This window comes from Panthera leo, chromosome F3, assembly GCF_018350215.1.
Source record: "Panthera leo isolate Ple1 chromosome F3, P.leo_Ple1_pat1.1, whole genome shotgun sequence".
NCBI classification, from domain to species: Eukaryota; Metazoa; Chordata; class Mammalia; order Carnivora; family Felidae; genus Panthera; species Panthera leo.
The window spans coordinates 27,850,233-27,863,924 of record NC_056696.1 but is presented as its reverse complement, the minus strand read 5'-3'; the positions used below and the strand labels follow the sequence as shown (position 1 = coordinate 27,863,924).

The following is a 13,692-nucleotide window of genomic DNA, read 5'->3' as shown; positions in this document are numbered from 1 at the left end:
CCCTGGCAGAGAGGGGTCCTCCTCGCTAATGATACTATTCTGAGAAACTGCTTGCAGTTGAAATAAAGGCAGAGCCACATATGGCTCGGTTCAGAGAAGGTCTGAGAAGGAGCTTAGGGAGGGTTGTGCCAAAAAAATGAGGTCATGAGATAAAGATTTTGAGTTACAGATAAAAAGCAAACCCATTTTAAATGCACTTTGGATACAAAAAATAAAAAAGAAATAAGGCAAAAGAACACAGGCAGGACAGGAGGGAGGGAGGGGGGTCCTTCTGGGTATGCTTGTTATTTCTCTCATGGCCTTTTCGGTCAAGTCAATTAGATAATAAATTATGCATAACCATCGCTACTGGCATTAAAAAACACTTGCAGTGAGAAATGATGGATGTTCTGGTGACCCACGTAAATTTGCTCAGGGTCAGAACAATTGTTACAGCCTGTTGCTTAAATTTTTCTCCTGGTCCCTGCGGTCACCTCCTGGACCTGGCTACAGGAGGGAGTGACTGTCGGGTAGAATCAACACATATCTCTAGTGCAGTGCTTATCACTTGACGTTTTAGTCATCTTTGTTGAAAAAGCAATAAGTAGCAATCAATTCATTGAGAATGCGTTAAAGAGACAAAACAGATACACACACCGGGACGGATGGGGAGAAACGAGAAGAGGCCATTTTATGGAGGGAAGGAGCTAGAAGCAAGCTGGGGGGCGAGCCACCAGGTGTGGGGTGGGAGTGGGGGGGAGCACGTGTGCTTCACCATCAGGCAGACTCTGAGTGCCAGCAAATTGGGCCTTCAGAACATTTGGGCAGGAGAAACATTTGACAGTTCAGAACAATCTTTTTTTTTTTTTGTAATTTTTTTTTTTAACGTTTATTTATTTTTGAGACAGAGAGAGACAGAGCATGAACGGGGGAGGGTCAGAGAGAGAGGGAGACACAGAATCCAAAACAGGCTCCAGGCTCTGAGCTGTCAGCACAGAGCCCGACGCGGGGCTCGAACTCACGGACCGTGAGATCATGACCTGAGCAGAAGTCGGATGCTTAACCGACTGAGCCACCCAGGTGCCCCTCAGAAAAGTCTTTTTAATAGTCATCATCTAATGTGTTGGCATTTATATTTATTTCCTGGTTTATAACTTTAACATTATGGTTTATATATTTTTTCCCTGCTTGGAGTGTTAAAGGTTTTAGTGAGGCTGTAGGTATCTGAGGCAGATGAAAACCTGGATTCTGTCCAGAGGAGTGAAGGGGTTGGAAGCCAGCACAATCGGTTCCAAAGTGAAGGACAAAAGCTTGGGGACAGAACCAGACTGGGGAGGAGGAAGCTGGTAGGAAGGGTGTGGTCACTGATAGGAAAGCTAGGAATAACAAACGAGTAGCAAAGTGAGCAAGTGAGGGATGGGTGGTCTGGAGAAATTCTGGAAACTTACGGCAGATGCTTGCAAATGGCAGTGAAGCCACTTGTGTGGGTGAACAGGTGTTATTTAAAGAGATAGAAGATGATGAATGGCGGCAGTTCAGCTATTGCCCTTGACAGGGCTGCTTACCGTCAAGAGGATGTCATGGGCAATGTGAGGAGGCTCAACAGTACCGTGGGAAGGAGTTAGCGCTTAAGAATAGCCTGCCTGCAGCAAAGGAAGCTTCTGTGTGTAAGGGGACTGCCGTGGAGGCTAGCCAGTGGGTAAGGGCTATGGCCTCTGGTGGCTGGGGCAATTATCTGAGGGGTCCCGAGAATTATGGGAGAGTCACTGCCGTGGTGAGCACAACATGACAGCAGTTGTGAGCCATCCTAGAAGGCCTTCCCCATTTGGAGCCAAACCATTTTTGTGCTATTCCTCATTTGCATCCTGTCTGTCCCTGAGGCTGGCGACCTGGGGAAACCTTCCTGTGGCACAGAGGAGAAGAAGGAGTGCCTGGAGTTACAACCGACACTCAGAGATGCTGGCTGTGCAAATTTAGCGGGTCCAGATTAACTAGAATGTGCTAGAGCCACTCCAGGTGAGTCAGCTTGACCTAACTTAATCAGTAAGTGATAGCAGAGGGCCCAGGAAAGACTTCATTCATATCAGCTCTTGGCTCTGGGTTGGTTAGTCCAATAACTAGAGGTGTTTCCCGATTTCTTCCAGGGACAGTTACGCATGTGTTAGTGTAACCTGGACGTTACCAAGCCTGCTTCCCTTCTGAGGCTGCTCTTTCCTTTGATACTCACTGTGGAATTACTACGCTCCTTAATGAATCCACCACCTCTGGCTGTGAACTCCAGCTTCCTGCTCGGTCCTTGCTGCTTGCTCTCTACCTTCCCACTGGAGGTAGCCAAATGACCTGTCTCCTTTCTGTTGCTAAACACCACTAACACAAAGCAGTTGCACATAACAAAGTTTTCTGAAGAGGCTGTGGCGGATGAGGGCAGACAGAGCTATTAGAGCCTGGGGCAGGAAATAATTTCAAATGCAACATTAGCCATCATTATTCCTAGAATTGCATTGGCCATTCCCTCCACAAGGAATTTCTCTCTGGGTCCCTCCTTGGCACTCTCAGGGTGCCCCAAAGCCAGGGTTTGCTTAAAAAAGAGATCATGAAATATGCCATCCTTCTGTTCCATCCCATATACAGATGGCACTACCATTTACTAAATGCCAGGGACTTCACCCACCGTTTACATGATCTCATTTAATACTCCCAACAACACTGCAGGAGACACATTTATTTTACAGATGAGGAAACGGAGGCTCAGAAACGGTAACCTGGCCAGGGACACATAGCTGAGATTTGAACACAGTTCCACGTACTCTAAGTCCATGCTCTACACTGAGGCATTTGCTGCCTCCTTGCACAGCCGGATTGTGCACATAGCCTTAGGTCGTCAGAATTCAAATCTATTACTCGCCCCTTAACTCAGCAAAGCTTTCTGTGGAGTCAGGTAAAAATTTCCCTGACATTTTTGTCCATGCAATTGAATCCTTTCCCCAACAGCTCTCTCCCAACAACAACACTCCCTCTCCTGAGATAATTTCACATCCACTCTGATCTCCTTTCCACTCCATTGTCCCCCCTCACTGCTCTTCTAGATAACTTTCTGCTGTCTCTACTCCCCTCCTCCCAATTTCTCTGCTTTGTCAGCTCTTCTACAGAAAAGCCTCATTTAATACCAGGAACTTGGATCCATTTTCCCCACTTCCTTCTTGAAGCAGGTGAACCCAGCCCCATAGAAAAGGCAACAACAGGATCTTTAACTCTTACACGGAATCTCCCAGGTGTTTTCTTGGTGGCCCTAGGAGAGGACTCTTCCTAACCTGAAACTGTATCTTCTTCCTCTTATTTCCTTAGCCTTCTTGGAGCTGAGCTTGGCCCTCCATTAAGCCAGGACACTCAGCCTGCCTGAATCTTCGTGACTCTTTAATTACGTCCTTGCCACTGGTTGGGATAATAGCCACAGATAAGGGAGCACACATTCAAATGGAGTTGTGATGAAAACACTGAGGTTCCCCTCCCTGACCTTGCTCTGAAACACTGTAACACGAATCCACAGTCCAACAGAGACCTTAAATCAGGCAATGGTGAAAACCAAGAACTCTGCCACCCAAACTAAATCTATACTCCTCCAAGCACTGAGAGATTTGGATTCGTGAACCAATCAAGAGATTACTTTGAGTACTTGTTTGGTATGAGGCACACTATCAGGGCAATTTTTCTTAAACAAAAGAAAGGAAAGGAAGAAAGGTACACTTCACTGATGGAATTTACAGCCCATTTCCAGAGGTAGGGAATAAAAAGAGAATTATCCATACCAGAGAGGATACGCTGTATATGTGTCCTGCAAACAGTGAGGACTACAAAAGCTCAGAGGAGGCAGACAGCACTGCTCTACCTGGGAAAGAAAGACAAGTTGAGCCAGAGATGATGCTTGCAGGCACGTAGCCTTCCTCAGCAGGCCAGGAGGGGCAAGGGCATCGTGAGAAGCACATGAGCAGAGATGCGGGGGCTGGAATGTGCATGATGTGTTCAAGGGACAATGAGTCATCCCCTTGGCTTTCTTTACAGCTGCTACATAATAGTGGGCACCTAACAGGTTATTATTTCTTTTTCTTTTCTTAAAAACTGCAAAAATAAAGCGAGACCCAAATTCTCAGTATAGAAAATATGCCTGTGATGTCAGTGCCCAGTGACGCTGAGGAGGTGAGAATTCCTGAGCCCGGTATGAACTTGAACCTCGACAAAATTCTCACCCTTGCTTGCTGGAAACTCCATTTATTTAATGCTGTTGTACAGAAGTCTGTTCTTTGGAAATCCTGAAAATAACCTGGTCAAACCTTACCTCAATTACTAAGCACAGTGTCAGCAGCCAGTTTGCTTTGTCATAATTGATCACCAACTTTTATGCTGTTTTAAAATCCTTTAAAGCTATTTGGAGCCAGGAAATGTCTCTGAGGAAACTAATCCTGGTAACATTACCTACACAAATGGCTTTGTGACGGTACATAGGCAGTTGCTGTGGGGGTGGGGTGTGTTTTAAGGTGCAGTGCCCTCCTGCATTTGGGATCCTGCATTTGGGATCCTGCATTTGGGAATTTCTGGGTATGTGTTAAAGGTGGTGAGGTAGTTCCACCTCCAAGATGTTCAGTGGGAAGATTTTTTGCTTTTCTGGTATTTTCTACTGAAAATGTTGTTGTTTTTCACAGTGTTTTCTATTGAGGAATATTAGCTGCCTCTAACCCAAAACTTATGGGAAGTTCTTCTTTATGTATCATCTTTTAAAAATAATTTGTGACCCACCGCCCTTTCTGAAATGGTGACTATACATTTCCAGTGTGTTTAGAAAGGAGAGTAATTGTCACTTCATGATTTTAGCAAAACAAATGTTACCAAAGTGCTGAAGGAACAACCACTTGAGACATTGTGTTCTCTTAGTCACAGGCACATACTAGGAAAAATTCAACTAAGCCTCACTCCGGGGGTATTAAAATAGCCCTTTTCGCAGCTCAGAATCACATTTCAAAGGGTGCCTAGGTGCAAAGCTAGGCCAAGTATAACCTAGCCCCAAGATAGTGCCAGGAGTAATACGTTGTTTTCCATTTTGTTTTAAACAACAGAATGCAGCACGGAGATGGGAGCATGCAGAGAACTAGCAGGGAGCCACTGAGCAGCAGGGAGCTGGGTGACCTTGAGTAGGTCACCAGACCTTGTCTGGGCATCTGCATTTAGAAAATGAGGGGGAATGCCCATTGTGCTTAATGCATAATGACCAAATAAGAAAATATAAGCAAAAGCATTTTGTAAATGGCAGGTCTTTCCTACAGTACTTGAGGGAATCATTAGAGATGGCTATTTGGGGGAATGAGATAGGTGCAAAGCTTCTTTTCAAAAAAAGCTTCATACCTTCCATTTTATGTGATTTAAGTTTAGCGATTACAGGTTCATTAATTAATACCCTAAGAAAATACTGTTATACTACCACTGTGTCTTCTAAATGAACCATCTCTCTTTTCACTGCCATTTGCAATTTTCTCTATGGAAGAAAGGTGTTTAAAAGACAAATTACCTGGAAGATAATGGGGTGAGATTTTTCTAAGCATCTTCCGTCCAGAGACAAAAGGCTTTTTCAGCTATTCTCAAGTACACCAGTTGAACACTGATTTATTTGACAATGTAATACATTTTTTTTTTTCAAGTAAAGTAAGGAAAGGGGGCGTTCCAGCAGATCCGACGGAGGGAGGTGTTGAGGGAAACGTGTAAGAGAAGGAGGAGAAAAGAATATTGAGGGAGCAGACCAGAAGTACCAGGCAACCATACAGGATATCTTCAGAACTGAAATTCAATAAACCAGACTGCTCCCGAGTCAAAGGGAGCAAGTCCCCATCTGCCCGTGAAGGTGTCTGGGCTCCCACTGGCCCCTCCTTTCTTCCCCACTGCTCTGTTCTTTTTTGAAAGCTTATCAATAAGAATGTGGCAGGGGCGCCTGTGTGGCTTAGTCGGTTAAGCGTCTGACTTCTGCTCAGGTCATGATCTCGCGGTCCATGAGTTTGAGCCCCGCGTGGGGCTCTGTGCTGACAGCTCAGAGCCTGGAGCCTGTTTCGGATTCTGTGTCTCCCTCTCTCTGACCCTCCCCCATTCATGCTCTGTCTCTCTCTGTCTCAAAAATAAATAAACGTTAAAAAAAAAAAAAAAAAGAATGTGGCAGAGCACTTTTCCAAGAAGGCCATGATCTGTCATTCAAAAAGAGAGAGAGCCCTTCAAGGCAAAGTCATACACTAATCTCCCAATGACCAGCTTTGCTGCCTGAAGCATGATTGCTGTCCCCCACTTGGATCTTATTCTTAGAGCTGGACTGTTTTTTTGGTTTTTTTTTTGAGAAAGAGAGCGAGCACTTCGGCATACAAACAGGTGAGGCTGAGGGAGAAAGAAGAGAGAGAATCTTAAGCAGACTCCACACTCAGTACAGAACCCGATGTGGGGCTCAATCCCATAATCAATGAGATCATGACCTGAGCCCAAATCAAGACTCAGCCACCCAGGTGCCCCAAAGAGCTTGACTTCTCTTTTTCATTTGAGGTAAAATTATTAGGGGAGCTGATCCAAATACATTAGCAACGGGGACCCCACCCTTACTAAATGTGTATCATTTGTCAGCCACTTTTCAATACTACTTAATGTGTTGCCTTTCAGATCAGATGGGGGCACCGACTGGGTAGAAGCTGGTGGTGTAGGCAGTGAAAAGACTCACCCAGGACACAACAAAGGAGATAGATGTTTATTGAATATACCATAAGGGAGCAGCGGGCACAAGAGCAGAGGAGAGGCTGTTAGCAATGATGACACAGTTGGTGGGGGCTGTTTTATAGGAGGGAAGATGAGGAGGTATGGTGACTTATGGAATTTTCCCTTTTTCCATAACTGTGCCTGGTTATAAGTAACCCATTGGTTAATTAGGGACTGTGGATATTTTGAGGTGGGTCGCCTGATGGGCCTGTCTGTGGTTAGGGTCACTTTTGGGCCCTTCTGCCTTGATCAAGTTTCCATGACACAAGCCTGTGTGTCAGTGGATTCCTATATTTCATGAGCAAGCTCCAATAAAGCTTGCAGGGGAGGAGGGAGTTAATAGATGATATTTATTGAAAGTTTCAAAGGTTGCTTCCTATAAATACAACCTGAGCACAACTGAGTGTCTCTTCTAAAATTAGTTTCTTTTTTTTAATGTTTTTTTTTTTTAATTTATTTTTGAGAGAGGGAGAGAGAGAGACAGACAGACAGAGTGTGAGCAGGGGAAGGATAAAGAGAGAGGGAGACACAGAATCCAAAGCAGGCTCCAGGCTCTGAGCTGTCAGCACAGAGCCAGACGTGGGGCTTGAACCCATAAACTGTAAGGTCACGACCTGAGCTGAAGTTGGTTGCTTAATGTACTGAGCCACCCAGGTGCCCTTAAAATTAGTTTCTTAAACAAACAAATTAATTCCTCTGCTTGCCAGGTCAGCTGACCAAAACCACAATGGAAGTAACATAGGAAAATATCACTGAGGATAAAGCTTTTATGGTCAAATAAGATAAAAATATCAGTTTACTAATGTATTTTTTTAATTAAAAAAAGTTTTAATGTTTATTTATTTTTGAAAGAGAGAGAAAGTGAGAGCAAGGGAGGGGCAGGGAGAGAGGGAGACACAGAATCCAAAGCAGGCTCCAGGCTCTGACCTGTCAGCACAGAGCCCGACACGGGGCTCAAACCCATGAACTGTGAGATCATGACCTGAGCCAAAGTTGGATGCTCAACCAACTGAGCCACCCAGGTGCCCCAAGGTATATTTTTTTAAGAGAGAGAGAGAGAGAGAAAGAGAGCATGAGCTGGAGAGAGGGGCAGAGAGAAAGAGAATCCCAAGCAGGCCCCATGCAGAAATCAATAGTCAGATGCTCAACCAACTGAGCCACCCCCCCCCAGTTCACTGATGTATTTATCTGACAGATACTTGTCAACACTGTGGGGAACAAATGAAGTATAGGTATATTTCTGTCCTCTAGGAACTTACAATCCAGTTGGGAGAAAAAGTGCATGATAATTGTAATTCAAATATATTCACTACAAAAAAAAATGAAAAACAAAAAAAAAAAAAGAAAAAGAAAAGGGTTAAGGGGCACCTGGGTGGCTCAGTCAGTTAAGCACCCAACTCTTGGTCTCGGCTCAGGTCATGATCTCAAGGTTCTCTGACAGTGCAGAACCTGCTTGGGATTCTCTCTCTTCCCATCTCTCTGCCCCTCTCCTGCTCACGTGCATTCTCTCTCTCTCTCTCTCTCTCTCTCTCTCTCTCTCTCAAAATGAATAAATAAACATTAAAAAAATAACAAAAAATAAAATTTTAAAAGCATCAGATGCATGTTCCATTAAGAAATAAGTGGCCATACAAGGGAATTAAAAGCAAAAGTGAATTACTGGGACCTTATGAAGATAAAAAGCTTCTGCACAGCAAAGGAAACAACCAACAAAACTAAAAGGCAACCAACGGAATGGGAAAAGATGTTTGCAAATGACATATCGGGCAAAGGGCTAGTATCCAAAATCTATAAAGAGCTCACCAAACTCCACACCCGAAAAACAAATAACCCAGTGAAGAAATGGGCAGAAAACATGAATAGACACTTCTCTAAAGAAGACATCCGGATGGCCAACAGGCACCTGAAAAGATGTTCAACGTCGCTCCTTATCAGGGAAATACAAATCAAAACCACACTCAGATATCACCTCACGCCAGTCAGACTGGCCAAAATGAACAGATCAGGAGACTATAGATGCTGGAGAGGATGTGCAGAAACGGGAACCCTCTTGCACTGTTGGTGGGAATGCAAATTGGTACAGCCGCTCTGGAAAGCAGTGTGGAGGTTCCTCAGAAAATTAAAAATAGACCTACCCTATGACCCAGCAATAGCACTGCTAGAAATTTATCCAAGGGATACAGGAGTACTGATGCCTAGGGGCACTTGTATCCCAATGTTTATAGCAGCACTCTCAACAATAGCCAAATTATGGAAAGAGCCTAAATGTCCATCAACTGATGAATGGATAAAGAAATTGTGGTTTATATACACAATGGAATACTACGTGGCAATGAGAAAGAATGAAATATGGCCTTTTGTAGCAACATGGATGGAACTGGAGAGTGTGATGCTAAGTGAAATAAGCCATACAGAGAAAGACAGATACCATATGGTTTCACTCTTATGTGGATCCTGAGAAACTTAACAGAAACCCATGGGGGAGGGGAAGGAAAAAAAAAAAAAGAGGTTAGAGTGGGAGAGAGCCAAAGCATAAGAGACTGTTAAAAACTGAGAACAAACTGAGGGTTGATGGGGGGTGGGAGGGAGGGGAGGGTGGGTGATGGGTATTGAGGAGGGCACCTTTTGGGATGAGCACTGGGTGTTGTATAGAAACCAATTTGACAATAAATTTCATATATTAAAAAAAAAAAGAAGAAATAAGTGGCCATAAACATATTTAAAATATTCAAATTCACTAGAAATCCAAATGCAAAATAAGTAATTCTCACCTATCAAATTGGTAAACATTTTTATAATATTCAGAGAAATGAGCATTCTTTTACCCATGAGAGGAATGTAAACTGGTACCACTTCTTTAGTGGAAAATCTGGGAACAAGAATCAAAAGCCTTGAAGTAGTCCCATCTTTCTCTACTAGAGTTTTTATCCTTAAGAAATAAGCATTATAATTTTTAATGGGTAAAAACTGGAAACAATCAAAATGTTCAACAATATAACACCGATTAAATTATTGCATATTCAGCACTAAAATGTCTACAGAAGTAAAACATGATGTTTTTTTAAAAAGTCACGTCCAGAGGCACCTGGGTGGCTCAGTTAGTTAAGCGTCCAACTTCAGCTCAGGTCACAATCTCGCAGTTCGTGGGGTCAAGCCCCGCGTTAGGCTCTGTACTGATGGCTCAAAGCCTGGAGCCTGCTTCAGATTCTGTGTCCCTTCTCTCTCTCTGCCCCTCCCCTGTTCATGCTCTGTCGCTTTCTTTCAAAAATAAATACACATTAAAAAAATGTTTTTAAGTCATGTTCACAACACAGTGCAAAAAACCTGATTAAAAACTGTAGTGTAAATTCAGTTTAAAATATACACATATATTTATATATTTAAGTATTATTATATATCAAATAATTAACAATGGTTATTTCTATGCCTTTCTAAAATATCAAAATTGTACATTGTGTTCATGTATACTTTTGCAATTAGGAATAAAAGCAAATAATTCCTTTTTTAAAAACAGAAATGTGAAGGTCAAACACTCTGTGAAAGCCCTTTTGATTTAAACATTTACGTAGGTGATGTCTTTGACATTCCAGTCTTCCTCAACTTGACCAGGCATCATAACATCATGTCTCAAATATTAAGGATGAAAAATACTACTGTAGTTAACTACTGAGTGCTTACTCTGTGTCAGGCAGTGTATTAAGAAATCTATATGTACCATTGCATTTAATCCTCACAACTACCTTCTGAGATAGAAATTATTATTATTCCCAGTTTACAGATGAAGAAACTGAGGCTTAATGAGACAATAAGAGGACACCTAGCTAGTAGGTGGAAGGGATGGCATTTGAACCCTGGCAATTTGGCTTTAAAGCCTACATTCTTTATATCTACACATATATTCTTACTTTCTCCTTTGCAAGAACTGGAAAGGCCCATCCAATTTATTATTTGGTATTTGCTGGGTAGAGGGCATATTAGTCTTGTTAAATAGAAGATTGTGGAATTTGATATGAATTACTTGGGATTTTGCCCTCGGGGCTACTGAAGACACCACTCTCTGACTGCCTAAGCTCAGCAGCTAGTGACAGAGCTGGAGGCTGAGCCTAAGAGCTTGCCCTAGAGTTTGCATCCTCTCCCAGCCATGGCAGGATGCCTCTTGGGGGTCTGCCCTAGTCCCCATTTCTTGAGAGTATCAGGAAGAAAGAGGAGATGTTTCCCACTGTGATTCAGTCTGGTCCCCAAGTATCTCCTCTGCCAACTGGCAAGTATCCTTCTCGGGCATGAGGCTTGGCCGGAGCCCCCTGTGACTCCCATGGCATTTCTAAGCGTTCAGGACACTTATGCACCCACTTTTCTACTCCCCCAACTCCTTCTGATTCCAATCTTCCTCCCATCAGATATGTCACATTATTACTGTTATAAATCCAGCCCACATCCAGGAATCTCAGAAATTGCACTATCTGGTGAGGCGGGGAAATTTGTTCTTGAGGATAATGGTCATGGTAAGAAAACATTGATGTTTAAAATCAGAAGCTAAAAAATCACACAGATTTCCAAAGGAGGAAGTCCTAATGGTTTTCTGAATGCACAAATAATAGCTTGTGAGAAGCTTTTAAAGAGCTTTCCTCTAAGTCTAAAGGCTCAAGGTTGGTTTTTTTTTTGTTTTTTTTTTGTTTTTTTTTTTTTTTTGAGGTTTCTTAATGGAATCTAAACACTTCATTGTGTTCACCAGAGCAGCAAATTGAATGTAAAGTGGCAGCAGACCCTAAAAGGGAGGCTGGTGACTTGGAGCACAATTTGCATGAAATACTTTCTTTTTTTTTTATTTTTTATGGTATTTAAATGCTCCTATGAGACATTGAGTTTGACTTCTTGTACGGTTTCCTTTTTCACTACAGGTCACCCTAGCGGGGTCGGTCCCTCCTGCCGCCTCCCAAACGTCACACCCAAGTCGCCACTTGGGGGCACTCTAACGCCTCCTTCCCTTCCCATCTCCATTTTCCCTCCTACCTTTACACAGGGTTGACCCTGTTTCTGGGGCCTTTTATAACATAATGGTCATCACTAGCCTCCGCAGTTTCTTAAAAAGAAACAAAGGAACACATCCTTAACATATTGAAAAATAATACATTATATAATTTTTCAAGGAGCATTTAGGAGGACTACCCCTCAAAAGAATCTCCTAAGATAGGTAGGGCAGATACTATGATCACCTTCTTTTAGAACAGACACTTTGGCTTGCGGAGATAGAGTCCATGTTTAAACCTTGAACGTTTCTGAAGCCAGAGTTTCTCTGCTTCTTCGGCCAGGCCTCTTTCCCGCAATCATTCTGACATAAGATCCAGCCTTATTTTGAAGGAAGATCATCTTTTAATGAAGACATCAAAGCAATAATCAGCCATAAGAATAATACAACAGAAAAAGAAAGTCACATAATCACATTTCTCTTCCAGTATTTACTCGTAAAATGATTTCAATCTCAAAGAAGAAAAAATTGCAATCCCTTTTCAAAGTTGAATATAAATTCACTTAAACATGGAATAGACAGCTTGCCCAGATCTCTTCCCCACCCTTCCATCCACACTAGGCAATTTAATTAATGGGCGAACAGCCTGATGGTGGATTTTTCTGATAGAGTAGCATGAACGACCCACCCTTGCACAGTTCCTTGGCACACCACTCTGGCTGCATTACAGAAACAGAACAGAGTCGTATGGTTCCTGGAAAGTAATTGTTTGGCAGGGCTCTAGCCTCGGGCAAAATCTACATAGAAAAAGTGCTCAGGTGGCCCTCTCTGGTGCCAGGGGCAGGGTGGATGGCAGAGGGTGGGCGTTGACTGTGTGTGATGGTGTGAGGTCCTGAGGGGGGTGGAGGATGGGAGGACACAGCCAGGGAATATAGAGAAACCCGGAAAACAAGGCTCTAAATCATTGTTGCTTCTCTGCTCCTGTAACCCGTTCATTTAGCCATCAAGTGTATACTCAGTATCTGTTGCTTGCTCAGCACTGAACAAAGAGTTTTGCCTAAGTGAACACAAGAGACCAACTTTTAGAGGCACCTAGGTGGCTCAGTCGGTTGAGTGTCAGACTTCTGCTCAGGTCATGATCTCAAGGTTGATGAGTTCAAGTCCCACATCGGGCTTGCTGCTATCAGCAAGGAGCCGGCTTCTTCTCTCCCCCTTCCTGGCTTGTGCTTCCTCAAAAATAAATAAATAAACATTTAAAAACAGGGAGAGAGACCAACTTTTAAAGGGTATAAAAAAACAAGTTCATGCCTTTGATCAGCTTTCAGTTCAGATGAGGAAATTGTTTCCCAGGAAGTTATTTAACAAATATGTTGAGCTTCTACTCTGCAGTGGGGGTGTCTGACAGGCCTCAAGGCTCCACTTTGAAATACTGATACATTCCAGTGTAAAGAACCAGCTTTTAGAGCCCACTTACTGACAAGGTCAATGTTATACAGACGTGCAGAAGAAGATTGCTCTTAAAATTACCCCAAGACTGTGGTCATGTTAAAGTGTGAGTCAACAAAAAAACATTTCAAAGAACTTGCTGGACATCTTTCCAGGATGTTTTCAAAGGAGTGGGGAGAAGAGCAAACTCCCATCTCAGACTTGAGGCTGATCAGGTCCGGGAGCCCTCCCTCTACCTTCATTTCCATGTCACTACAAAGATGAGCCTCAAACATGGTCAGCATAGTGTTACCTGCTTAACAGAAACGATCTCAGCACCGTGGTTGTCGATTCCAGGCCCCTGTCCACTCTCAGCAAGTGGCAACAGAGACCCTTCTGTGGGTATTTTCAAAGGTCTTAGGATCTCCCTTTTATATGAAAATGTCTTTTGGAAACCAGAGGCTGCTGCCTGTGATCTCACACTGCACACACCCATAGTAGAACGTCAGGCTCTTAGTTCAGACAGGAGCCGGTCAGGCACTTGGCCA

At 43.2% G+C, this 13,692-nt stretch overlaps 1 long non-coding RNA gene across 6 annotated transcripts in view; it reads right to left on the bottom strand.

Annotated features, from left to right (window-relative positions):
- Positions 1–13,692, bottom strand: part of LOC122211749 — a 44,892-nt gene that overhangs the window by 5,707 nt on the left and 25,493 nt on the right. For 2 of the 6 annotated variants that reach the window (XR_006198805.1, XR_006198806.1), the window contains exons 2-3: positions 11,967–12,120; positions 11,764–11,833 (exon numbers count right to left, since the gene is read on the bottom strand). The exons of 2 other annotated variants lie outside the window; for them this stretch is intronic. This is a non-coding gene — a long non-coding RNA (uncharacterized LOC122211749). The remainder of the gene's footprint in view (positions 1–11,763; positions 11,834–11,966; positions 12,121–13,692) is intronic. 2 more of the 6 variants (XR_006198810.1, XR_006198807.1) reach the window with 1 other exon arrangement.